We start from the raw sequence: 25,368 nt of genomic DNA on the forward strand, positions 1-25,368 counted from the left end.
TGGTCTGATCTTGCTGTTTATTATGACGGCTGATTCTTGCTCATGGGAGTTCATTCCAGCCTGTGGTTTGTAATTTTATAATGTGTAGCTTAAAATTTGCATAATATACAGCTATTGTTATAGTTTTTATCTGTGAGAATCACTCCGCTCCTGTTCTGTGGAGAAACTGTATCCAAGGATTGGCTTTAAAAGCAGTCTTCCTATCTATTATAATAACTATTGTTATTGAAATCAGTTAAAGTAAAGCTCCAGGCCTCGTAAAAAAAAAATATACTAATATAAATTGAAATTCCTCTTACTACAAATTCGTAGAAAAGAAGCATGATATGTAGTAAACATTGTTTTAAATGCATAGCTGAGCTTACAAGAAAGGAACATCATCAAATACTAGAAATAAAGAAGGAACCCTTAATAAACAAACTGAGGCCATAAGCAGGTGTGGTCACTGCTGTGTAGATGTGATGGGTCACGAGGGGTCTTTGGGGTTGGTGCCCACACAGGAGGAGTGGTGAGGACCTGAGTCTCCACGTGACAGGGTGTGAACTGAGAGATACCTCCAGAGCCAGAATCTTAAAGGAGTAAATCTCACTGGACCAGGGGAAAAAAATCAGCTTTTGGCACAGGAAGAATAAATGTCTTTCTCTGCCTCAAATCTGACCAACCAAAACGTTTCTTATAAATATATGAAAGCTTAAACTTGCACTTCATATGGAAATTAGAAATTTATACCATATTTGTGTGCTGAAATATCTCAAGGTGCAAAAGTTACCCAAATTAAAACAAGTTGATGGAGCTTCTGCAGCTACAAAGAAACAAAGGCAAATGGCTTGGGTAGGATACTCTCACCAAGCAGGAGAGGAGGGATTCTCATGGGGAAAAACTATAACAATTACTGTGCATTAGCTCAATATCAAAAAAACAACCCAATCCAAAAATGGGCAGAAGACCTAAACAGACATTTCTCCAAAGAAGATATACAGATTGCCAACAAACACATGAAAGGATGCTCAACATCACTAATCATTAGAGAAATGCAAATCAAAACTGCAATGAGGTATCACCTCACACCAGTCAGAATGGCCATCATCAAAAAGTCTACAAACAGTAAATGCTGGAGAGGGTGTGGAGACAAGGGAACCCTCTTGCCCTGTTGGTGGGAATGTAAATTGATACAGCCACTATGGAGAACAGTATGGAGGTTCCTTAAAACACTAAAAATAGAACTACCATATGACCCAGCAATCCCACTACTGGGCATATACCCTGAGAAAACCATAATTCAAAAAGAGACATGTACCACAATGTTCATCGCAGCTCTATTTACAATAGCCAGGACATGGAAGCAACCTAAGTGTCCATCGGCAGATGAACGTATAAAGAAGATCTGGCACATATATACAATGGAATATTACTCAGCCATAAAAGGAAATGAAATTGAGTTATTTGTAGTGAGGTGGATGGACCTAGAGTCTGTCATACAGAGTGAAGTAAGTCAGAAAGAGAAAAACAAATACCGTATGCTAACACATACATATGGAATCTAAAAAAAAAAAAAGGTTCTGAAGAACCTAGGGGCAGGACAGGAATAAAGACACAGACCTACTAGAGAATGGACTTGAGGACACGGGGAGGGGGAAGGGTAAGCTGGGACAAAGTGAGAGAGTGGCATGGACATATATACACTACCAAATGTAAAATAGATAGCTAGTGGGAAGCAGCCGCATAGCACAGGGAGATCAGCTTGGTGCTTTGTGACCACCTAGAGGGGTGGGATAGGGAGGGTGGGTGGGAGACGCAAGAGGGAGGGGATATGGGGATATATGTATACATATAGCTGATTCACTTTGTTATACAGCAGAAACTAACACACCATTGTAAAGCAATTATACTCCAATAAAGATGTTAAAGAAATAGATTGACATATATACACTAATATGTATAAAATGGATAACTAATAAGAACCTGCTGTATAAAAAAAAATTTTAAAAAGATGTTAAAAAAATAATAAAATTATAAACTTTAAAAAATAATAATTAGTGTGCATTATGCAGATTTCAGGCTACACATAAAAAAATTACAAATCATATGCAGGAATGAACTTCCACAAGCAAGAATCATCAGGCGTTATAAGCAGCACAATTAGATCATTATAAGCAGCACAATTAGACCAAGAATCATCAGGCATTATAAGCAGCACAATTATGATCATAGTATGGTTTACATTTTTATGAAATTTAAGGTCAAGACACTAGGCAAAAAGAACAGGCAGCTTTGAAAAATGGAATAAGTTGCACAAATAGAATAAAATAGCCACCGAAGCAGAAAGAAAAATAAATTAGCTAAGTAGCCGATGAGACACATTTAATGAGCGAATTAGTGAATTTGGAATTTGTAGAAAGAGAGAGGAAATAGCTAAGAATGTTGCATAATGATTGAGATGTGTAAGAAAAGAAGATAGTTCAATACAGTAGTCTCCCCTTGTCCATAGTATCCCTTGTCTACAGTTTCACTTTCTGCAGTTTCAGATATCTGTGGTCAATTGCAGTCTGAAAATGTTAAATGGAAGATTATGAAAATAAGCAAGTCGTAAGCTGTACCCTTTTTGCATAGCATAATGAAATTTTGTGCATTTCACTCAGTCCAGCCGGGGATGTGAATCATCCCTTTGCCCAGCATATCATGTCCATTAGTCACTTAGTAGCCACTGGGTTATCCGATTTCCTGTCAGTATCACAGTGCTCGTGTTCAAGTGACCCTTGTTTTACTTAATCGTGGCCCCAAAGCCCAAGAGGAGTGATGCTGGCCATTTGGATCTGCCAAAGAGAAGCCATAACGTGCTTCCTTTAAGTAAAAAGGTGAAAGTTCTCGACTTAATGAGGAAAGAAAAGAAATCGTATGCTGAGGTTGCTGAGATCTACAGTAAGGATGTATCTTTTATCCATGAAATTGTGAAGAAGGATAAAGAAATTTGTGCTGGTTTTGCTGTTGTTTGTTGCACCACAGTGTTGTGTGATAAGTGCTTAGTTAAGATGGAAAAGGCATTAAATTTGTACAATAAGGTATTTTGAGAAAGAGAGACCACATTCATGAAACTTTTATTTCAGTGTATTGTTATAATTGCTCTATTTTATTATTATTGTTAATCTATTACTGTGCCTAATTTATGAACTTTATCATAGGTATGTATGTATAGGAAAAACATTACATATATATATACACACACACATATATATATAATACATACATACATATATATCCACAGCTTCAGGCATTCATGATTTGGTATATCCATGGCTTCCAGCATCCACTGGGAGTCTTGGAAAGTATCCCCCGTGGATAAGAGGGAACTACTGTACGTCTTACTGGATTTCCAGACATATAGACAAAAGAGCTGGGCAAAAATATCTCATGTAGTGGCTGATTTTTGTCTGGTATGTTGAAATAATTTCTCAGATTCAAATTAGCTCAATGTATCCTTAGCGAAAAAAAAAAAAAAAAAAAAGGAAGAAGTATAAGCATCTAGGCAAAAACATAACAGCATTGTAAAATAACACAGAAAAAATAAGTTTATGAGTAGTATAATTGCACTGACAGCAGACTTCTTCCTTAATAAGGCATGCTGAGGAAATTCTGAGGCAAAACATCACTTAACCCATCTATAAACCCATATAAACTAAAATTCAAGTGAAAGGATTAAAAAAAGGAAAAAGAAAAGACTTAAAGAATTTGCTATTAACAGAGCCTCATCAAAGAACTATTAATTAAAATATATTTTAGAAACAGGGAAACTGAACCCAGAAAAAAAAGATTGAATTCAAGAAGCAATTGTGAGTAAAGAAAGTGATACATTTGTGGGCAGATCTAACAAGAAAAGGCTATATAAACACCACCTCTATATTAATAGTGACTCATTTAGGGGGGCATAAAAACAAGATGATTACAAAGTACTATAGAAGAGTAACATGCCAGAAATGGGGACAGGGTAATAGATGTCAGAGCATACAAAAGCCTTTGCAGTATCTTAGGGAGGATAGAAATAGTATCAGCAGTGAATTTTGTTATTAAGCCAGTTATCTTTTAAGAACAGGATATTGAATGGGACAGTACAGTGCGGAGGCTGCCCTTGAGGCATTTGTCACGGCTAGCAGCAGCGTTCCCTGGGGGTAAATGCAGTGGGCTTACTCATGGCTTCCCCACAGGAAGGTGCCGAGGCAGGAGCTGTTTCACACACACCCCCTCCGCCAACACAGGAAGAGCTCTTGCTTGCACATGATGTCAGAGAGAGCACTGCTTATGGCAGAGGAAAGGTCCTGCAACCTTCCCATAAAACTGCCATGATAGAGGCACTTCCAGTCAAAGAAGAAGTGCAGATCCTCTGGGTAAGTCCTTACCTCTCATGCCATCTTTGTGTGCCTTGATTTGAAGGAGTCAGGAGACAGAGGAGAAGGAGGAAGTCAAGAAAGGGACGCTGAATATATTAAATCTCTCTCCCATCACAGGCGTCTGGGGCAGGTGAGTGGAGAATGATTGGGTTTGATGTGGGATCCAAGTTTTAATTTAGAGCGGCTGAAATTGTAACACGAGTAGATGTAAATAATCAATAAACAATCTATAATAGAAATAGAAGAGTTTCATTTGAGCCAAACTGAGGACTAGGAGACACCGATTCAAGAAACACTTTAATTGTGTCCTGCAGGACTACAAAATAGGGAAGGCTTCTATAGGCAAAAACAGCAAAGGTACATAAATCATTTGTCAAAAATCAGGATTGGGACTGGCAAGAAGGGTGTTTGTTAAGCAAGAATTGGTTGGGGTCTGAAATGGTTGCATAGTTACAAGGGGAGACCTTGTGACCATAAGGTTGCCCCTGGCACCTGCTAGTAGATATTGTTTTGAAAATGGCTGAGGGTATCCTTTAGTTTGATACAGTTCAGAAAATTCAAGTTCCCAGGGATGCGGGAATGTGTCTGAAACCACCTCCACAATGGCCACCGGGCTCCATTTTGAATCCCTGAATCACAGTTACTCCATTTTGATTTTTAAATGCATTCTTTTCTTTAATGGTTAAAGCTGTTGAACAGTGTGTCATAAACAGGCCAGGAGACAGGCCATTCTCATTAACATGAAGTTCAAGCCAGAATGACTTCTGTATACCTCAATATGTGAAAATTTCTTCTATCACACTTGAAAGTGAATAGTAACTCTCTAAAAGACAGAACTGAAATTCATAAAAAATTGTAGGTTCTGCCCAAGATGACATCTAAATTGAAGAAGGGCATTGCTACATGGCGTGTTAGAAGAATCAGTGGGAGGAACATTCATTCATGTGTACAAGGAGACATGTTCAGGGGTCTGGATTCTCCATGAAATTGAATACTTTGAGTTAAAAGTGTATGCAAATTAAAGAATAATGTTTCATATTGTAAATATAAAAAATAACATTTAGGAAATTAAGCAAGTTGCAAAAGGATGCATGCAGAATGATATCATTAATATAAAAGCCTAAACACAAAAAAGTATAATAAGCATTTTGTGTTTATATACATTTTTGTGTTATATATATTTTGTATAAATATATGTGTAAAGCCTTAAGTAATTCTTGGTTATGTGGACAAATATATTACTATGTCTAATGTAGAATCAATTCCAAACTTTAACTATTTATACTATTTTTTCAGCATTTTGTTAATATTCACAAAAATAAGTAATGATTTCTATGTTTTTACACTATTAAGTGTGTTGAAATTCTTGATATTGGCTTAAGTACAGTTCTGTTTAATGATATTAGAAAATTTCTTAATTCTGCCTACAACATGACATGGGTTTTGCAGTCTAATGCATTTTTAATAACACAGCAATGCCTCCATATATGGCCCATTCCTTTATACATAAAAGGAGATGGCAGTCGTCATATGCCATTAAGTGTTTATCAATGGAATGAATGTAATTTCCCTAAAGCATTACTTATTTACACTAACATTGTTAAAAACAGTGTCATACACACACACACACACACACACATATGTGTATATATATAAATATATATATATTTATAATCATTTTATCCAGTGGAACTTGATGATAATAAAACCCACTCATAAGATCCAAAAAAGGTATTTTTAAGATACTATATTTTTGAGTTAACTTATCAAGCTTGATACGTTTGTAAGTTTAAAACATTCTGAAGTTTAAATTATCAAAGTTTTGCGATGATAATTTATTTTACTTCAAAATCATAGAGATTGATTTTTAATCTTACTTACAAGTTTAACATGACCTTCCATAGTTGAGGTAGCTTAATACATGGAGTAGTGTCCTTTGTATTTTAATAGTGACATAGGATCATAAATACTTAAAATATAAATGGAATGAAAAATATAATCCACTTATCTTCTTACAGTTGAATTGATCCAAGAAAGGAAGTTGATAAAATTACCATAGAAAATTAACAAATGTTTTCCTCATAAATGGCAGTCCTCATTTCTTGCATGGATGATCTGTTTGTAGGAAGATTCTGGAAGCCTACATAAAGAATATAATTTTTATGATAGGGCTCAGTGACTGCCTTTATCCAAGGTCAAGTTTCCCTGAAAATTTGAAGACCTAAAATTCTGAAGTTTATAAGTTTCAGGATTTATTTACTCTTGACAATATGCCACCTCTTAGTTCAAAGGAAAATAATACATATACATTTAAGAGCTAAGAAATAAAGCTTAGTAGAGTATTTAACTTTATATAGCTCTTTAAAATGAAAATTTTTTATGACTTGAGTGCAAGATAGTAAAAAAAATCATAGATTAATTTTTCTTCACCATGGATTTGGAGCTTTAAATGAAAGTTGAAAGTGACCATAAAATGTTCTATTGGTTTCATACTTTCCAAAGGAAAAAAAATATTGGTGATAATGTATGAATCCAACTATGTACTTTACTTGGCTGACTGGGGAGGAAACAATATATGAATATTAAGACAGTGTCTATAAGACAGCAGTAAATCCTTTGAAAAAAATGTAATTTGGGAAATCAGACACTTTTCTTATTTTTATTAAAATTATAAATTTGATTAATGTTTTCACTGAATTGACAGATTATCTACATTGTTTTGTCTGTTTATGCTGATTAATTTCCACCTACTAATTATATTATGAAAGATCCTACCTGCAGATTTTGGGAAGGAGTAGATTGGTTACAAGTGGTCTTATGAGAATATGTGTGAAAAAAGCTCAGGTTTTTCTACATGGAATTAATCATAACAATGTGAATTAACTTTATCCCTGTGAATTGAACGCTTGGTAAAATTGGCCTAATGTATTATTTTGGCATTAATTCCAGTCACACAGTTTGGTCTCATGTAAATTTAAGAAATGTAATCTTTTCTTTCCTCTCTCCTTTTTACATCCTTCTGTCATTCCCGTAGCCTAATGCTTCTTCCTCAAAAAACAAAATCATGAGATGACCAGTATAGTGAAAATTATCAATCTCATAAATTTTGAGTCCAAATGCCCTAAAATTTTGAGTCTCTTTTGACTCCAAAATTTTACTTCAATAAAGATAGAATAAGAACACAATTATGGAGAGAGCTAAATTTTGTTTCAAAGTTCTTTATTACCATCATCATCATTATTATCATTGTTATTATTATTATTTTTTTTAATCTAGGGAATTGTCAATAATCAATAAGGAATTATGTAAACAAATTGTTGTATATCCAGAGAATGGACTTCAATGGGCTTGCAACCATTAAAAATATCATAGAAGAATACCAGCCTACATGGAAAGATATTACTGATATTTCTTAAACTGATAATAATTAAAAGTATTACACACAACAAAGATGCCCTTCAATAGGTGAATAAATGGACAAACATCAAGACAATGGAATAATGCTCAGAAATAAAAAGAACTATTGATTCCTACAACAACACGACTGAATCTTAAATATGCTCTGATAAGTGAATAATGCCCGAACCGAAAGGTTGTGGATTGTATGATTCCATTTATAGGACAATATGGAAAAGGCAAGGCATGAAGGCAGGAAATAATGCTTGTGTGGTGGTGGTGGTTCTCCGGTGTGCCTCCCTCGAGTCATGCAAAGAATATGTCCAGTCACAGTTGTAGGAGGATGTGGCCATAGGAAGAAGACCTTTTCCCTTTTTAGTGGGATCCAAAATCTGCTTCATCCAGTCCTCGTTTGAACCCTAACTACCCACAAGTGTAAAACTGAGAAAAAAATGCTCATGTGACATTGATAAAACATGCATGACATTAAGATCTGTGGCTGTTCATTATAGAGCATTATTGTGGCAATATCAAAATGACAGAATCTGACTACATAAAAAATATGGTTAAACGTACACTTAGCCATATTATAAAAAATTAAGAAATGAGAATTTATTTGTAGCAAATATAATATATGATGGAGTTTTATCTGTAACACACAGAGAGCCCTTATTGTGGAATATAATCATTAAAATGGACAAAGAATATAGACAGTTCATAAATAAGATACAAAATATGAATATATTACAGTATTTTTAGCACTTCAAAGGTAAATGCAGACAATAAGGAGAACCATTTCCCGCATTTAATGACTTTTATTCTATTTGTAGAAGGAGGCTGTTAGGACTATGAATGAGTATAATAGTCTCTAATAATGTTTGATGACATGGAGCATATTTTAGACCCAGTGAGTACTTTTCAAGCAATGAATCTAAGGGGCGTGTTCATCTTTAAAAATCCATTTGTACATACAGTACAAATAGTCTAAATTTGTACAAACTTATGCAAAATTTGTATAGATACACATATTTTTACATGAGTAAAAACACTACGAGTAGATGTTTAACTTTCTTATAGCAACAACAGCAAACTCCTCTACATCAAAATAAGGTGACTGGTTATTAATAGATGCTACATCTATATGTCTATTAAATAATTAATGAAAATTTTATAGATAAGTACATATGAAATATATATAGAGAGAGAGTTCTAAGATGTATATATATATAATATAAATTTGGCTGGAAAAGGCAGGTTGCAAATACATATACGTATATTCAAACATATATTAACACATAATATATGGTATATATATTTCAAATGACACATATTTTTTAAATGTCAACCATTTTTAAATGACATCTATACACAGAAAAAAAAGACTAGAATGGATTGTGTCAGAATGTAAGAAATTTTTAGTCATTGGTTATCAAACTTTGCATTGTATGCTCTTAAAAAGTATTGAGGATCCCGGAGAGATTTTATTTATGTTGAACATAACTGCTCATATTTATTGTATTATAAATTTAAACTGATAACTTTTTAAACAAAAACAAAGACACACAGAGTAATGACATCCATGTAATGCAGCCTCTGCAACAGAGTACCCATGAAAGGATGAGTGTGAACAAGGCAAATGTAGGTTTAGTATTATTATGAAAACAGTTTCAACCTAACTGACCCCAGAAAGGATCTTGGGAACCCCTAGGCATTCTTGAACCACACTTTGTGTATTGATGGTTTAGGTAGTGTCATTAGTATGAATTTAATTTTTTACCCATATTTTTTATTTTAAGAATAATTTTTCATCTTAATCATGTATGCATAATCAGAAAAAAATCAAATTTATTATTGTAATAACAAAAAGGTCACTAGAAAAGCATCTCCAGTCTGATCTTTCTCATATTCTGCATGTGACACTAGAATACTTTTTCCTGTCTCTATTCTTTCTCCTCCCTTTTGTCCTTCCTTTCTTTCCCTGCCCTTTGACCTTCCAACCATTTCTTTGTTTCTTTTCTTTCTCTTTTTTTCATACAAATCAAACTGAGTACCACACACATATTTATCACTGGATATTTAGAAGAAAGTGACCAATGCCCTGTTTTAGAAGCTCATAATTAAATGAAAAATAACATGTAAGTCCTTGACTGTCTTGCATTCAACTCCCATACTAGATAACCCAGATTTGGGATTTTTTCCCATACATTCTCTAGATTGCCTAGAGCCTCATCTTTCCAAATATTTTCTCAGTGTTGAAGGTCAAGTTCAGGCCCCCCACCATGAAGAATTCTCTGAGATTTCTAGAACACAAAGCTTTGCCCCTTCTTTATAAGTCATTGTGAGATCTTCAGTTATCTCTGTTTCTCTGCTCTTCCCAAATACATTTAAAGGAATTTAAGGCAGCAGATGTGTATTATAGTTGATTATATTCCCCAGAGTATCACACATCTTTTCAGTATTTACTTGATGCTCTCTGAAGAACTGTTGGCTTATCAGTTGCTTTTGTATCTGAAAATTCAGGAAAAAAAAAAAAAGACTGTCATACATTGAGATAAACGATACTGTTAGACACTCATACTCACTGGCAGGAAATAAAAACTTTATTGTCTTTAAAATGGAAATGACAAAGTATCTTGAATAAAGTTATTATTAGGATATAAAGTGCAAATTGGTATTAGTATAGATGAAATCTCAAAGGTATGCAAATATGATATTAGGAGGTGTGTTTAGAAATTATATAAGAAAGTATATGGAGAATTTTAGAAATTGAACTTAGAAATGTCTTTAACCATTACCTTTTCTTCTTTGTCAAGTGCAGGAGTCCTTCTTATTGTTTTAAAACAAAATCTTTTAGCATTAATTCATAATAGTGGTAAGTTTTATCCACTGATTTCTTTCAGAAATATGTTATTAATATACTTTCACAGACCAATTAACAGACCAATGTTGCTATAAGGGCCAGAATAAATTCTTATATAAACAATTTAGAATATTGTCATTTTCTTATAAGAACCATATACTTTAATTGCATAATTTTAAAATTATAGTGAACCATTTAAATTTAAGAATAAATCATAAGACCCAACCATATGTTTTATGGGCATTACTACTGTTGAAATTTTATTACATTTCATTCATATTTATCTATATATCTCTATGTTTACCTGTTCTATCAATATATAACTACACATATATGCATATAGAGAGAGAATTGTAGATATAACTTGAATGTTTTGACATGTCTGCAGCATAACATGACAAACTTGTTACAACTTAACAAACAAAATTATGTATTATTCTTATGATAACTTTGATTTCCTTTTTAAAATTCTACTTGTGCATTTCCAATATTTTATTTGGTCATTAGTAATTTTTTCTTTGTTCCTTTGTGAATTTTTTGGCCATGGCTTTGTCATTTGATTGATTAGAGCATTTAATGGAATTTTTATTGACTGGTATGGACTATATTTTGCACCAGCACCAGTGGTCATGAGTTTGAATTGACAAACAGCTCACATCTACAATATGTCCTTCTATGTCTGTGCAAGAATTTCTGTGAAATATAAACCCAGGAACAGAATCACTGGATTGAAAGATGTGCGTGTGTGTGTGTGTATGTATATGTGTGTGTGTATGTGTGTGTGTGTGTGTTAAATTGGATTAAGTGATGCCAAATGCATTCATATTTGTAAGACTTCTCTAGTGTATATGTATGTGGGTAGAAGTAAAAATATGTGTGTAAGTGTGCAATCCTTGTGAATTTCAACATTACTTTCTGATGAAATTTTATCCTTTATCGTGTTCTGGATTAGTTAATATAACAGAAAAGAAACCTCAGGTAAAATCATCTGCTCTAAATTTAAGAATGCAATTGACTATTTTTACAAAATCTTTAGCCTCTTAGAGATTATTTTTATTCATTTTTATGAGTTTTAATTAATTAAAAATTTCCAATGTCTTTGTATTTAAGAATTATTTTCTTTTTTATTTATTTCCAATATTGTCTATTTTGTTTATTTATTTGTTTTATTTCTGTTTTCATTTTGATCACTTTCTTTTGCCTTCCTGTCTTGTTTAATATGTTTGATTAATAACTTAAGACATAGTTTAGCTCATTTATTTTCATAACTTTGCGTTAAAGACCATTATTTTACATTAAAGACCATCATTTATTACATATATTTACAAGATTAAAGAGTTCAAACATATATTATTCCATGTTTATTAATTGCATGAATGGCTTTTTTGTTATAGTAATTTTTTCTGTCAGAGAAATGTTAAATTATTCACCATAATTATGTACAGGTTTACCCAGAAGAGTCCTGATTTATTGCTGTTTTCTCCAGTGTAATTATAAATAATGATACTTTCATTCTCAGAATATCAATTTGTATTACAAATTATGTGTTCATTCTAGCAAAATTATTTCTATTGATCTGTTATGTTTAAGATTTGCTTTATGTGTTATGATGCTAATTATGAAAAAATTATAATAAAAATAAAACTAGTTATATTTTATCTGAGAACTAATTATGTGCTAGGCATTCTTCCATACGCCGCCCATGTGTGAAATAATTTAATACTCAAACCACCCTGTGAGGGGGCATTAGCCTCATTATACAGATAACAAAAGTGAGACATAGAGAATTAAATGTTTCCTTAGGTTTCCTTAGTTTAACAAAAATAAAAATAAGCATGATTTCTTATTTAATTATGTATTTTATAATCATTACATAGTTAATTTTACCTCAATCTGAGGGATTCTTGCTTTATAACAGATTAGGATAAATCATCTAAATAAATAATTTAAAATAGGTTTACTTTTGTTCCAGAAAATGGCAGAATAGGAAGCTCCAAGCTCTTGTTCTCCCCAGGGAGCCATCAAACAACTAAAAACTGGGCTAAATTAACCTTACAAGAACTCTGGATAGAAGGCCTACACCAACCAAGTGAACAGCCCATCAAGAAAAAGCCACATCATAAAGGTATGAGATTGGGGCCATTTTCACTTGTGCTTGCCTCATCCCCTCACCAGCTCAACCGGGTATTTGTCTGTAGAAGGTGGCAGCCCGGTCCCCAGTTCTCTCCCTTGAAGTGGAGGAAGCAGAGAAGACTTGCTTGAAACATTCCAACCTGACTGGGGGCTTCCTGAAGGACCAGTGTTTGTTTCACCTAACTTAGGTCTCAGGCAGGGAAAGCAGTGGACGCCTCTTGGGAAAGCTGTAGGGAGACTGCCCCGGCAGACACCTGGAGCGAGAGAGTACAGGTGAGGCAAACAGTAGACCATCAAAGGCCCGGGGAAGCTAGGGTGATACTCTTGAAAATTAAGACATTTAAAAAGCAGTGCACGTGGAAGGGAGAATCAAAACAGCCACCCTCAGACCCAGGCAAGACACATGCTCAGGAAAGACCTGAGAAAACCTTATTATTAACTACAATCACCATGCTGTACATTAAATCCTTAGAACTTATTCATCTTATAACTGGAAGTTTGTGCTCTTTGACCAGCATCTCCCCATTCTCTCCCGGCCCCCTCCCCAGCCCCTGGTAACCACTGTTCTACTCTGATTCTATGAGTTTTGCTTTTTCATATTCTAAATACAAGTGTACTATATGTTATTTGTCTTCCTCTGTCTAACTTACTCCACTTAGCATAATGCCCTCAAGTTCAATCCACATTGTTGCAAATGGCAGGATTTCCTTCTTTCTCATGGCTGAATTTCATTCCACTGCATATACATGCTGCGTCTTTTTTATCTGTTCATCCGTCAGCAGACTCTCAGGTTGTTTCCATAACTTGGCTATTGTGAATAATGCTGCAACGAACATGGGGTGCAGATCCTAGTTTCATTCCCTTTGGTAATATACACAGGAGTGGAATTGCTGGATCACATGGTACTTCTAGTTTTTAATTTTTTGAGAAATCTTCGTACTGTTTACCATAGTGGTTGCATCAATTGACATTCCCACGAACAGTGCACAAAGGATTCCTTTTCCTCTACATCTTCAGTAACACTTGTTATCTCATATATTTGATGTTAGTCATTCTAAGAGGCGTGAGGTGGTATCTCATTGTGATATTGATTTGCACTTCTCTGATGATTAGTTAGGTTGAGCATCTTTTCATGTACCTCTTGGTCATTTGCATGTTTTCTTTGGAAAAATGTCTATTCAGATCCTCTGTCCGTTTTTAAATTGAATTGTTTGTTTTGCTATTGAGTTGTATGAGTTCTTTATATATTTTGTATATTAACCCCTTATCAGATGTGTGATTTGCAGATATTTTCTCCCATTCCATGGGTTGCCTTTCATTTTGTTGATTCTTTTGCTTTGCAGAAGCTTTTTATTTTGATGTCAAATTCAGTGAGCTCATGCGTTACATTGGCATAAATAAGAGGAAACTATATAATCCAAAACAGAGTTGAAAATTAAACATAATAATCTTCAAAGTTTTTTTATTATTGTTTATTCTCAGATCATATGTTTCTGCATTATACATCATTATCTCTTGCAAACTCAAAATCCTCAATTTATAATTTCGATTGGATTTTTCTTTAAAAACATTATATATCTCATACAAACCTTATCTTCTAAAATACTTTTTAAAATCTTAACAGAAAAAAGATTACTTTTGTTTGATTACTCTTATATAATAATATATATTCTGTACATACAATACGTTCAAGAAGATTAGACATTTAAGGATTTCAATTAAAATAAATTATGAAATATATACTTATGTAATTTAATAGAACTGATATTCACTTCTTATTTTGAGGTTACCCGGAAAATGTATATGCATAGTACTAAATAATAACTTAATCAATTATTCCATATTAAACACTGTGAGAAATAAGAAAATATTTACTACATTGTTTCTGATCTCATGTAGGGTACTGGGAAATATGTCAAACGGTACTAAAATTCTTGAAAACAAAGCAAAAAAAAATTACTTGTAAAGTTTGCCAACATGATGCACACTCTTTCATGGACTGCCACCTTAGGTAATAGTTAACAGGAAGACACTTTGGTTTTCCATCAAAATTATAAAAATTATATTATAAAATATAGTAATTGATATTTATGTAATCCTTTCTATCTTCTAAACACTAGCTTTGGGCACTTTCAAACCAGTTCATACTCTTATTGAGTCCATTTTTCCGAGGTATTCAGGCTCAGAGTGCTTAAATAAGTTACCTATATTCTTTAACTCCATGGTCCAAGCTCTTTTCACTGTACCTGGGTAAGGACATTAAAGAAGCACAAAATATTAGTAGGAAATAAAGTGGGGGGAAATACATACATAAACACACACAAACACACACACATGCACATATTGACTTTGAAATAGTTTCGAGTTATAAAACTATAAAATAACACTACAAAAATAACACCAGAGAAAGAAAGAATTAAGGAGCGATATGGTCACAAAAAACTTCCGTTTATGAATGTCCTATCCATCTATGGTTTGTGAAAATACAAAATTCCTCAAGTTCAGCAATACAATTTGTTTCTAATCTAAAGGAACTGCCTTCCCAGATTGCTCTTACAGACATCTTCTTATAGTCTTAAGATTTGTAATATAGGCAGAGACTGTAAAACTCTATTTACTTTGAAAAGTAAAATATTTCAATCCAGCCATTCGCATAACTCTGGCTTCAACTTCAACCTAAGTCAACTCAGTGGGAATTCGCAGACAAAACAATGTTAATATTCTCAGTTGTTGCCGTACTGTGTCTGCTTTCTCATTCTTATAGAATTCATCCATCTCACTGTATTGAAATGGGTTTATGGCTTCCATAATTCATGTATGGATTAACATAATTTTCAGTGGTAATATTTGTTGAGTTTTAACATAGTTAAAAAAACAAGAAAATAAGCAAATGATATTTATTCATATTCAGATGTTGAAGAATAGCAGGGTTCTAGTATTGAGGACTGAAAAAAGACCAATGACTGTAATAGACAGAGACACAAAGTCTCACCTCTCCTTTCTATTTTGCTGCAAAAACACAGTATGCTTTACTGAATGACAGTGGCAATTGCTATGATATCAGCACTTTTCGTACTGTGGCTTTCAAAGACCTCAATGATTATATTAAAGACAATTGCATGTCATCATTTCAAGAATTCTCTTTTAAAGATTCTGGGAATAATTGTGTTACATTTCAAGAAAATGTGTAGATAATAAGGAGTGCAGATTTTATACTAAAAGTGCACTTTCACATGTATATCAAAACATCCCAAAGAACATACCAAAATTTTTTTTCATACTTCTGCTAGTAATTATTTAGGATGTTTTCCAACAGCCATTGCTGTTTACCCAGAGATCATCCTGCCAAGCATACAACTGCCACAGAATCTACTCTAAGCACATTCTTTCTTCTAGAAATGGAAAACTTAATATAGATACTAATGTCAATAAACACTTTAAAGGAAATTTAAACAGTAAAATTAAACATTCAATTAATACACAGAAAGCTTGGTGGAGATAGATTTAAATGTAGAATTTGAGTGTGGACCAAAAAATGACATGGTAGAATAGAGGAAATTTAGGCTCAATAATGAATTTATTGCACTTCTGTGTGTCTAAGAAACATCTTAATGATATATGGACATGCTCATAGTAGATGATTACATGCTAAGTTATTACATATATATTATAATTTCAAATATGTAAATTTTTGAAATAAAGATTAGCATGCAAAGTTTTAAAATATAAATTGCTTTTATCTACACGGCACGGGTATGCATGGTTACTCTTTATTCATACATCCTTAAGTTTTTCAAATTTTATCATTGATAATTCTTTTATTTTATAAAAATAAGTTGATTTATGCGTTAGAAATAAGTTCTATTTTCAATATTTACTCTATAAGCTTTGAAATATGCTAACAGAAAACTAAAGGAAAACAACGTTTATCATGAAAATAGAATTCTTGTACTTCTATGATTTCTTTAAGTTGTGGTGTTTTTCTACACTGTGTATAACCACTGGAAATGCATTATTCTCCTTTTTATTTGATATATATACATATATATGATGTCAGGTATATATATCTCTGTGTATATACACATACATGCATACACATACATGTGTATGTTTTCTGAACATGTGATCAAATGTGAATAATGACGATTCAAATTTTTTTAACATTCATTCTTGAGAAAAATTTGTGTGTTCTCTATTTTTAAAGACAATGAGTTATAAAACTAACTTCAAGATTGTCATTGAAACTTAAATAAAAATAGTATCTTAAAATCAGAATGTTTACACTATTGGCAAATGCAAGTTATTTTCTCATTTCTTTAGTATTAATTATGTCCCTGATTACGTTAGAATTTTCTTCCGGGCTGACTCTTAAAACCTGAATCAGTCATGACTAACTGGCCAAAGTGACTTCCATTTTTCCCTTAATTGTATATTGATATCTATGTAGACATATGAATGACTAGCTGAAGGCTGATTAATATTCAAAAATCACTGGTGGTTCCAAGAAAAATGGTAATGTGATATTTAAATACATCGTTCACTAATGATTACGTGGAAAGTTTTAAAAAAGGGGGGAAAAAACCCACTGGACATCTGAGGTTAATAGAAAGTGTGAGATGACAAGTAAACTAAAAGACCTATAGTGACCAGGCTGGTGATATTGAAGTCAAAGTTTGCTTCCTTCATATTTTAATCTAGATGAACTTCATATATGCACTGAAGGATAAAATACTAACCTGTAATTGTGTGAGATAAACTGTATGATTTTTAAAATTCCTCATGGATAATCCTTTGTGAATCACTTGTTTCTCAAGAGAAAACTGTTTTTCCCTCGAAGGTGTAATGTGGGCTTATATGTTACACTCAGAGACAATTTATGCTCTAGTTAAATAACATGGAAGTCCAGAAATCAAGCTCAGAATAATTACGTTTTAATTCATGAGACTACTGATGGTATCTGAACTGTAAAATTTCCATTTGATAACATATGAGTGTGTGAACGTACATGTACATGTACAGAGAATTGGAATTTATTGTGTGTATGATTTTTATAGACAATAATAATGTTAATTAAATGTCTACTAAGATTCAGAGAGACGCAAATTATCTTAGAAAGATAAAAATCTGAAATACTTGCTGTCATGACTCAATGGGCTAAGTATTTTTGCCAAAGAAGAGGATCTTAAATTGGCCTCTGTTTTTATTTGTATTTATAAAATAATAGCTTGAATCTATCATATTGACAAATACCTTCAGATTGTCTTCAAGCAAGAACTTTTCAAAGCCGGAGATGCCACTTTACATTTTATTCATTTCACACCAACTGAATCTGATATCTCTTATTACTTAACACTCCCAAGAGGGTGGAATTCAAATGTACATTCCTGACTTCAGACACATATTTACATACAATACCTATTATTTGAATTCAACCAAATTTTCCTGTATTAGATACATGCAAAGTAAAGGTGTTTCCCAGCTTTTTTCCCCACATATTTATTTATAGATTTTTTTGAGCCACATCTATTAGGCTTTGTTCATAAGAGTGACTCATTGAATGCTATAGAAAAGATCTGAGTTGCCGAACACGAAAGGTAAGAAAATACAACCATTAAATATCTGTCATCCAATTATATTGGATAAACTGATTTATTTTTCAGGTTAATAAAATTGCATTTTATGTTTTGCTTTTTCTTTTATTACCTACAGATTTAAATTACTCCTGTTGCTTCATGCCAGTGTCATTTTCTTACAAACAAAATATGAAAAATAATTGATAACTCAAAACTATTTTAAAAATCTAGTAGCAAACTCCATATCTAGTGAAATGGCAAATAAGGTATCCTGAAAGATGCTATAAAGGACACAACTAAAAATATTTTACATAGTTAAATAAGTATCTTTTAAAATTGTATTTGAAGTATCAAGAAAGCTATAGTCAATTTAGCTGAAGCATGACTCCAGAGATTTAGTAAAACGCTGACACCAATGCTACCCTCAGAACAAAGACTGAACATTGGAACTTTAATATTCACAGCCTCATAAAGGAGAGGAGATAAAGCCTAGAAATTATTCATGGTCACTGACTTAATAGTATGTCTTTGCCAGATATCTGGCACTAAAATAGCATTATTTTCAGTAAGAATGAAGTGGAAATAAACCAAAGTGAAAATAAGGAAAATAGACTGTCTCCAGTTTTGGAACAAGGTGGGAAAAAAAAGTCATCTCTAAAAATTTGCAATCATAAGCTTGCCCTAACAAAGATTTTCATTCTAAACAGCACTACCTAAGTATTATAAAAACTTCAGGTAAGGTAGAGAATCATCTTCAAAAGAGGCCTCAAAATATTCTTTGAATTTTATTTGATATGTGTGCAGTCAAAATTCTCAACAAGGCAACTAAACCATGAGCAAGAGAAAACAAAAACAACTGTCAGCAAAATCATATCAGCAAAGACTTTAGATACTAGAGTTGTTCGTAGAATATGAAAGAGTTATGCTTAATATTTTAAATATATTCTTAACTTTTTATTTTGAAATATGCTTAGACTCATAGGAATCAGCAAACGTAATGAAGAGGATACCCATATGACTTTCACCCAATGATAACATTTTGAATAACCATAGTACATTACCAAAAAAGAGGAAACTGACATTCGTACTATACTATTAATTCAGTTATAGACCTTATTTAGATTTATCATTTTTTGCATGCACTACTCATTTTTGGTGTATACTTCTATAAAATTTTATCACATGCATAGTTATGTGTAACCACCATCACAATCAGGATACAGTATTATTCTCTCTCCCCAAAGAAACTTCTTCATGATACCCCTTTACAGGCTCACCCACCCCCAACTCTAAACCCTGACCCCCCACTGATCTGTTCTTAAGCACTGTAATTTTTGTCATTCTAAGAATGTTATATAAATGGAATCATAAATATGTAACCTTTTGAGATTAGCATTTTTCACTCAATATAATGCTATTGAGATACATATAAGTTGAGTGTATCAATAGTGTGTTCCTTTTTAATGTTGTGTATCCTTCATGGTGTAAATGACCCACAGATTATTTATCCTTTCACTCACTGAAGGACGTGTAAGTTGTTTTCATTTTTTGGATTGTAAAGTTAAAACTTCTATGAGCGTTTATGTATAGGTTTCTGTGTAAACACATGTTTTCACTCCTTTAGAAGTCTAATTGTTGATTTGTATTGGAAGTATACAGTTTTTACGAAACTGTCAAACTATTTTGCAGAATTGCTGTACCATTTTCATTCCCAACAACAATGTATGAAAGATTCAGTTGTTCCTTATCCTCACTAGCACTTAGTATTGTCGATGTTATTACAGCTATTCTGAAAGGTGAGTGTAAAATCTCATCATAACTCTAAGTCTTATATCCCTAATGGCTAATGATAATGAGCATCTCTTTCATGTTCATAGATGACACAGATGTTTGTTCAAGTCTTTTGCACAGTTCCTCATTTGATTGGTTGTTTTCTTGCTGTTTCATTCCAAGAGCTCTTTAAATATTCTGGATACAATCTGTTTGTCAGATGTATAACTTGCAGATATTCTATCCCATCTCATCTGACTGAATCTCCATTTTTAAATATCTTTGAGTAAAAGAATAGCAAGTAAAATTAAGTCATTGAGAAGGTCTGGGTAAAATCAATTTGCATATGCTTTTCAATACCCAAATTGAGTAGAAATTTGGTTTAGAAAGAATGATTACATGACTAACAGGTGAATAATTTTACAAATTATTTGAATTCTAATTTGTTGCTTTTAACAAATTTGTAGAAAGATTTGATCATCTAGATATATAATGTATCACCAAGATAATTCTACTTTTTGATAGACAACACTTGTGAATTTTATCTCATAACTTAGAAACACTTTAAAAGTTAGGTAACGTTGCTGTACAAAACACCTTCCATTTCCATTGACTTACTTTCAGATACACTGTTTTCTCACTGGTTTCATTTCTAAAAATATACTGTAGAATAAAATTGATGCTGAACTCACTCTAATTCTTGCACCCAGTAATACTCATTCATAAATATATGAACTATTTAATAAAACATTACATGTAGGTAGATATAATATTAAGAGCCTTTTTAAAATTTTATTTTTATCGGAGTATAGTTGCTTTACAATGTTGTGTTAGTTTCTACTGTACAGCAAAATGAATCAGCTATATGTATACATATATCCCCTCTTTTTTGGATTTCCTTCCCATTTAGGTCACCACAGAGCATTGAGTAGAGTTCCCTGAGCTATACAGTAGGTTCTCATTAGTTATCTATTTTATACATAGTATCGATAGGGTATATATGTCAATCCCAGTCTCCCAGTTCATTCCGCCCCCTCCTTCCCCCCTTGGTGTCCATACGTTTGTTCTCTATGTCTGTGTGTCTGTTTCTGCTTTGCAAATAAGATCATCTATACCATTTTTCTAGATTCCACATATATGTGTTAATATACGATATTTGTTTTTCTCTTTCTGACTTACTTTACTTTGTATGACAGTCTCTAGGTCCATCCACGTCTCTACAAATGACCCAATTTTGTTCCTTTTTACAGCTGAGTAATATTCCATTGTATATATGTACCACATCTTCTTTATCCATTCATCTGTCGATGGGCCTTTAGGTTGCTTCCATGTCCTGGCTATTGTATATAGTGCAGCAATGAACATTGGGGTGCATGTGTCTTTTTGAATTATGGTTTTCTCTGGGTATATGCCCAGTAGTGGGATTGCTGGGTCATATGGTAGTTCTACTTTTGTTTTTTTAAGGAAACTCCATACTGTTCTCCGTAGTGGCTGTATCAATTTACATTCCCACCAACAGGGCAGGAGGGTTCCCTTTTCTCCACACTCTCTCCAGGATTTGTTATTTGTAGATTTTCTGATGATGCCCATTCTAACCGATGTGAGGTGATACCTCACTGTAGTTTTGATTTGCATTTCTCTAATAATTAATGATGTTGAGCATCTTTTCATGTGTTTGTTGTGCATCTGTATGTCTTCTTTGGGGAAATGTCTATTTAGTTCTTCTGCCCATTTTTTGATTGTGTTTTTTTTTTTTTTTTTTTTGAGCTGCATGAGCTGTTTGTATATTAAGAGACATTTTCAATATAACTTTCATTTTATGCCTTTTTTAAAAATTTGCAATACATTTTTATTGTTTTGACCAGGTATATGCTAAAATAATTGAAGTCTTAACTCAGTCCTGAAAAAATCTTTTAAAATGTACAGGCTTATGGCCTAAAGAATTAAACATAGAGTTCAATACACGTATGTGATTTTATAGATAAAAATTATTGCATGATGATTAATAGAAGACTTTCCAATTTAAAATTTATAATATATAAGGGTAATAGTCTATGAGAAATGTGTAATGAAAATATGACTTGAGGAAAAGGTGACATAGTCAAAAATTTGACTGTTAAAGATGGATTTATTTATGTGTTTTTTTCTTCATAGATAAATGTGAGTTATCAAATTGCTTTGGTATTTAAATTCCAATGGGTCATTTCAAAGAGAAATATACAATTTTATTTTAAATATAAATATTTACAACAATATAATTGAGATTACACTTGTCATTTATTATAAAACTATTAAGAAGCCTATTATCTAAAATGTAGATATCATCATAAAATATGTGATTATTTATCAAGGGCAAGGACTGTTGTCTATTTTGCTTGTCCAGCACAAACAAAATCTCAAGTACGAAGACATCGCAATATGCCACAATTGATTAAATTAATATTAGTAATTAAATAACTAGGTTAACCAGTTAGGATTTGTTATCTCACCATGTTTCTGAATTTCCCCTTGAAATAATGTCCTTGCCTTTGGGATAACATATTAATAATACTAACATAATCTGTGAATTAAATCCAGAAAAATAGAAACAGGCACAGTTTCTACAAAAGGATATGTGATGCTGTTGAGAAAAATTTGAGATGTATGAGATTATAGAGAGGACATATAAAATAAATTTTAAAATAAAGTACATATGCAAAATAACAACCTCATAATATGTTCTTCAGTTTCTTTCAGTGTTATTTGAAGCAAATATTTCAATTCATGTGAATAGTATGCTTAGACACCTCTTTCTGGTTCTAAGTGCCTACTTGAACTTCCCTCCTTAAAACTTCTCATATATATTCTACTGACTCATACAAAAGTAGTTGATGTCTGTGTATTGTTACTGGTAAAATAAAGAAATTCTTTGAATATTTCTGATATCTTACAATTATATCTAAAGGAAAAATCTGCTTCTATCCATATATTTCAAAGAATTTTATATAATTTCACACTTATATACTAAAATTTAGTCTTGTGTTTAATGGATACTGTATTTGTGCCATATAATTTGGAAAAAAATTGCAGATATCTATTATTCATATTTTTTGCTATTTAATGCCATTGATTACTTCAACTTCTACTTTCTAGAAGTACAAATAAGACTAAATTAATTTTATTCTCTCAGAAAATGCATCATATATTTTATAAAATTACTTTCATTTTAATTAAATTACTTCAGTTTTGCTAGACTGCATTATCTCCTATGCACCTTCATGGAAAAAGTGATTTGAATACTTTTATATAATAAAGATTTATATAGATCATATCATAAGAGATAAAACATAGATCATGAAACATTTCAAGATGTATAGAAACCACAAAAATCGTATACTTTCAAAGGAAATGACAACTTAAAATTGAAGAAAACTGTAGTCTGTTAATTTGCAGTTATTTAAAGAAACACAAGCTTAGAAATGTCAGATTCTTGGTATATTAATACCCATTTTATTTTACCCCTTCAGAGAAAATTAACTGCTCTGAATGAACACACAGAACAACCAAGGGCACACAATATATTGCTTTGTACACTAGCAATTTTATTCTTAATTTTCCAAAATATTTCTCCCATCAATACTTTGATTGTCCTAGAGAATATTAAGCTACAGCCCATCCAGTGCTCTTCAAAAGAAAAAAATTAATGAAACAGAAAACAAACAAATACCAGAGAAATTGCACTCTCGAATGAGAAGAACAAGGGTTGTGTTTATTCATTTCACTCTCCTATTCTAGAGGAGACAAGTGGTTTGTTTCTGTCCCCAGAGAAAGCTCTTGGTATGAGCTTTGAAATGTCAAGTATAATTAAGACAAAGTATTCTTTTTTAGCCCAACAAAAGAAATACATCTTTCAAAATAACTGTCTCTTGAAGTTAGAGAACACAAACTGTCAGTCTCAGCTGAAACAGCTCGCTGTGCTCAATCAGTTGTCAACTTCAGCGCGGCTCCAAGTTGGCATAGCATCTAGCTGGTGCCCCATCACTGCCCAGCATGGCTGGTCTGACCCATGGTACAATCACAGCACATTTATAAAGTTCTGACTATTCAGTCCAAGAGAACCAAGATGCCAACTGCCATAAAATGTAAACAATATGAGTTTGTTTGTGACAGAATCAACTTAAGTTGAAATAGTACATTCGGGAGTAGTTGGAATGAAACGTGTAAGAAAAAAGGAAGACTTAAACACAGTTTGGCATTTCACTGAAATTTCTGATTTAGCTGTCATGGTACATGCTGTATTTTATTGGGTTTTTTTTATTTTTTATTTTTGGCTGTGTTGGGTCTTCACCGCTGCGCACAGGCTTTCTCCAGTTGCGGCGAGCCGGGTCTACTCTTCGTTGCGGTGCACAGGCTTCTCATTGCGGTGGCTTCTCCTGTTGTGGAGCACGGGCTCTAGGTGCTCAGGCTTCATTAGTTGTGGCACACGGGCTCAGCAGCTGTGGCTCGCGGGCTCCAGAGCGCAGCCTCAGCAGTAGTGGCGCACGGGCTTAGTTGCTCCGTGACATGTGGGATCTTCCTGGACCAGGGCTCGAACCCGTGTCCCCTGCATTGGCAGGCGGATCCCCAACCACTGCGCCACCAGGGAAGCCCCATGCTATATTTTAGGACATGTGAGAGTTCATTTCTTCAGAGAGCAGCCATACCGCACACTTCTATAGAAAATATACAATCCTTCGTGATTTCATGGATGGTTTCTCCTAACAGAATGTATATTAACGTAACACAAAAATATGTGTAAACCTTATTGTAGGAGATTTTTTCAAGGAATACACTTATACTCAATGCCTGGCTGGATACAAATATGTTATCAGAACTTTTTTTTTTTAATTTATTAAAATTTTCTATCCATATTTTTTCAAATGGGAAAGAAACTGGTGTGATTTTTATGAATAAATAGTTTTTATTTTCATTATTTTTTCTTGTGAACAGCTAAGAAGAAGCTCCAACATGCAGTTGACAGACCATGCTCTTAGATTAAGGGATACTTTAGTTCCCAGATGCCACTAACAGACTGTATGAGCTCAGCAAATGGTAAGTGACCTCATCATCATAATTATTACTTTATTAGGTGCTGTGGGCTTTATGATTAAAGCCAGTTTTCATTCAGTGTATAATAATTCCTATCTATACTTCTGCCAAATGGGCGTTCTTGAAGTTTCATACCTGGAAGATATTTTTGAAACTTGGAAGGACATTTTATTGAAGGAATGCATAT

General features: G+C 33.0%; 1 long non-coding RNA gene across 1 annotated transcript in view; it reads left to right on the forward strand.

Annotated features, from left to right (window-relative positions):
• Positions 1–25,368, forward strand: part of LOC132356622 (uncharacterized) — a 356,023-nt gene that overhangs the window by 133,355 nt on the left and 197,300 nt on the right. Inside the window, exons 7-8 of the long non-coding RNA XR_009499931.1 lie at positions 12,611–12,763; positions 25,083–25,184. This is a non-coding gene — a long non-coding RNA (uncharacterized LOC132356622). The remainder of the gene's footprint in view (positions 1–12,610; positions 12,764–25,082; positions 25,185–25,368) is intronic.

Source organism: Balaenoptera ricei, chromosome 21 (assembly GCF_028023285.1).
Source record: "Balaenoptera ricei isolate mBalRic1 chromosome 21, mBalRic1.hap2, whole genome shotgun sequence".
NCBI classification, from domain to species: Eukaryota; Metazoa; Chordata; class Mammalia; order Artiodactyla; family Balaenopteridae; genus Balaenoptera; species Balaenoptera ricei.